The sequence below is a fragment of the Natator depressus genome, chromosome 2 (assembly GCF_965152275.1).
Source record: "Natator depressus isolate rNatDep1 chromosome 2, rNatDep2.hap1, whole genome shotgun sequence".
Taxonomy (NCBI): Eukaryota; Metazoa; Chordata; order Testudines; family Cheloniidae; genus Natator; species Natator depressus.
This window is the reverse complement of record NC_134235.1, coordinates 259,934,371-259,938,284: the sequence shown is the minus strand read 5'-3', so window position 1 is coordinate 259,938,284 and position 3,914 is coordinate 259,934,371.

The following is a 3,914-nucleotide window of genomic DNA, read 5'->3' as shown; positions in this document are numbered from 1 at the left end:
GCAACCCCCCACGCCCTACTTGCTGCCCTACCCCCCAAACAAGAGGTCCCGCTACTCCCCCAGTAGCTACCAGGGTGCTATGGCAGGCTAACCACTTTCCTTCTGGAACGCAGCGTTGGGGGGCACTAGCCTTTAATGGTCTCTCCTCGTTGAATCCACTTTCCAACCCCAGGGCAGGCACATCCCAACAGCCTCACTGCCTGAGGCATTTTGGAGGAAGCCTGGAGGGGTAGACTGCTGGGGACAGCCCTGCACTGACCCCTGAGGGATGGACATCACCCACCTCCAAAGCCGAGGCTGCCACCACCACACCAGTTTGTGCATCACGCCTCAGCCCCGCTGCCTCCATATTAGCAGCTTTTGGACCACGTTTGTGCATCCGCACCTACCATGTGCTGTATCTGTGCCAGTGCATGCTGGGAAAACCAGGGTGCCCCAGAGTGCCTCAGCAGGGGATGTAATGAGTGACTGACAGACAGACAGAGCAATGCACACAGCAGAGAGCCGGAAGCCAGGAGGCCCCGTGTCCACTGCAAATTACAATGTGTTGGACTGGTCCCAGAGAGACACCCATGGGGCAGCCCGGCACAGTGGCAGGCATGGAGCATGGTCTGCAGCTGAGGTTACTATCAGCAATGCTGCGACTGGACACGAAGGATGTTTAGAGCCATCCATGCCACTAACTGGCTCCCAACTCACGGTAGTGGGGGCAGGTGTCTATAGCGATTCAAAGGGTGAAATGCTCAGACAGAACCTATTAGCTCGTCCAAGTCCAGACAGACAAATCCCTCTCGGCTCAGCTGATCTGAGCATATTGGAAATGTTTCCAACCCAGGCCTCCACGGAGCCCAGGGTCCCTGCAAACTCTCCCATGTCACTGCTGCCTGGTAAACTGGGCTCCTCTCATGGCACCGACAGCTCCCCAGGGATACGAGGCGGTTCCTGCTGCAGGCTGGCAGTGGGATATTGGTGCGGAGCTCTGCATTCAGCACCGAGGCCGCTTTGCAAAAGCATGGGGATTTATTGTGCTCCAGGCACATAGGAGCAAACGTGCACCCTGCACTCGGCGCTGATCCAACCCAAAACCAACACTGCAGCAAGGAAAGGATCCTGGATCTAAACGCAGGGGAGGGGGGATAGAGATGTGCTGCTGGGCAGTCAGCTGGAAAGTGACAGCAAGGGGCAGTGATGCTCAGCAGCCCACAGGAAGCATGCTAGGTTATATAAGCCCTTACAAAGAGAGCAGCTGGTTTGGTATTTCTTGGGAGCATGAGGATTCAGAAGAGCCGGCAGCTCAGGACACAATCCACAGCAACTGTAATGTGTGAGACTGGGGAGAAACCACCACCCTGGCTGCTGCTCCATACCTCCTACACTAAAGTGTAACCCCTTTTCCCCCCTCACAATCACACACAACTCCACTGGCTCCCTGGTTCATTTTCAGATCCAGCTCAGATTTATTGTTACACATATCCCCCAAGGCTCCTGGGAGCACAGGATTTGGCCAGGTCACTGGGGGCCACAGCTCTCATCTGGTGGAAAGGGCCAGGGGATCTGAGTGACCACCTGAGCTTGGTTTTGCACTTAATCCACAAGATAGAACCTGCCTCTGGATTCAGCTCAGAGGGATAAATGCCACATGTGTCGGGCTACTGCTGGAAACAGGCAAGGATCCTCCTTAGAGGTCTGATCTCCCACTAATAACGAGCCCAGACCCTGCTCAGTGCATGAGATCTGCCAGCCCACGATACACATTCCTGTTGGCATTATCAAAGGCGCACTGATTCTTCTGAGGTACGCTGGTTCAGTGAAAGCTACTGACCCTCAGATTGCTGAGAAGAGCACCTCCCTCCCCTTTGGTGGACTGGGTTAGGCCATGCTGACGCCGAGTGTAGATAGCTCTATCCCCGCCGCAATGCTCACAAACACACGGCTGCTGCTGCTGTGGTAGGTAGAGACCTTGTCCCAGCTGTGTTAAGATGACCCAAGTCAGCCTGATACCACAGTCTTGGCTGAAAAGAGATTCCAGGGAGAGAAAATACCACCTGGAAGCCCGCCCTGCTCAGTTCATGATCTTCAGGGCCTTCCCCTGCTTGTGAGCAGGAGGAGGAGAGCACTGGTTAGCAACTAGAGCAGCTAATGGGGCTAGGAATCCTGGGTTCTAATCCTAGCTTCTGCCCGTGACCTGCTGTGACCCATGGCAAGTCACTTCACTGCTCTGCAGTTTACCTCAGGGAGATGAGGCTCAGTTAACGTACATAAAGCTGTGAGATCGTAACATGAAAAGTGCCATAGAATATAGAATATCAGGGTTGGAAGGGACCCCAGAAGGTCATCTAGTCCAACCCCCTGCTCGAAGCAGGACCAATTCCCAGTTAAATCATCCCAGCCAGGGCTTTGTCAAGCCTGACCTTAAAAACCTCTAAGGAAGGAGATTCTACCACCTCCCTAGGTAACGCATTCCAGTGTTTCACCACCCTCTTAGTGAAAAAGTTTTTCCTAATATCCAATCTAAACCTCCCCCATTGCAACTTGAGACCATTACTCCTCGTTCTGTCATCTGCTACCATTGAGAACAGTCTAGAGCCATCCTCTTTGGAACCCCCTTTCAGGTAGTTGAAAGCAGCTATCAAATCCCCCCTCATTCTTCTCTTCTGCAGACTAAACAATCCCAGCTCCCTCAGCCTCTCCTCATAAGTCATGTGCTCTAGACCCCTAATCATTTTTGTTGCCCTTCGCTGGACTCTCTCCAATTTATCCACATCCTTCTTGTAGTGTGGGGCCCAAAACTGGACACAGTACTCCAGATGAGGCCTCACCAGTGTCGAATAGAGGGGAACGATCACATCCCTCGATCTGCTCGCTATGCCCCTACTTATACATCCCAAAATGCCATTGGCCTTCTTGGCAACAAGGGCACACTGTTGACTCATATCCAGCTTCTCGTCCACTGTCACCCCTAGGTCCTTTTCCGCAGAACTGCTGCCTAGCCATTCGGTCCCTAGTCTGTAGCGGTGCATTGGATTCTTCCATCCTAAGTGCAGGACCCTGCACTTATCCTTATTGAACCTCATCAGATTTCTTTTGGCCCAATCCTCCAATTTGTCTAGGTCCTTCTGTATCCTATCCCTCCCCTCCAGTGTATCTACCACTCCTCCCAGTTTAGTATCATCTGCAAATTTGCTGAGAGTGCAATCCACACCATCCTCCAGATCATTTATGAAGATATTGAACAAAACCATAGAGCTGTAGGGCTCCAATCCAGCCAGGGGCTTCTAGGTCTCCTTGTAATATACTCAGTGTCTGGGATAAGCCACTAACAGCAGCCCAGGAGGTAAATTCACTTCTTCTGAGAGCCTGCGTAGGACCTCATGTCCCCTCCCCTTCCCCCAAACCCTCCCCGCTGGAGAGAAGCAAGGGCGAAAGCCCAGCTGTAGAAGGAAGCTACCAGTGGAACTGCTCTCAGGCCACAAGCAGCTTCTGCTTCCATTGCGCACCGTCGTCGCCAGACAGCGCTGGGAGGGCAGATAGTTCCGGGCAGCCTCCTCCAGCCAGCCGAACAGGAACAAACAAAAAACAAGCTTCCGGGCAGAAGTTAAAGAGAGGAGCTCTTCAATGTCCGCATGCCCCTCCCCCTGGCCTCTGCTGACACCAACCCTGTTCACCTCCTCCTGCCAGGGACGAGCACCCACACCAGCCTTGGGAGCTTGCATGGCACCAGGCCCCTCCTGCAAGCTCACTGAACAGCTCTTCCAGGTCCCATTGTGCTCTGCTGGTGTGCAGGGACTGGAAAGCGACCCCCATCCACCCCCTTCATGAGCACACTGCATGCATGGGGAGCAACCCAAGGGCTAGCCGGGCATGCAGGCTGTTAGACGGGCCCCCCTCACTGGTGAATGCGCAGTGGGGCAGCA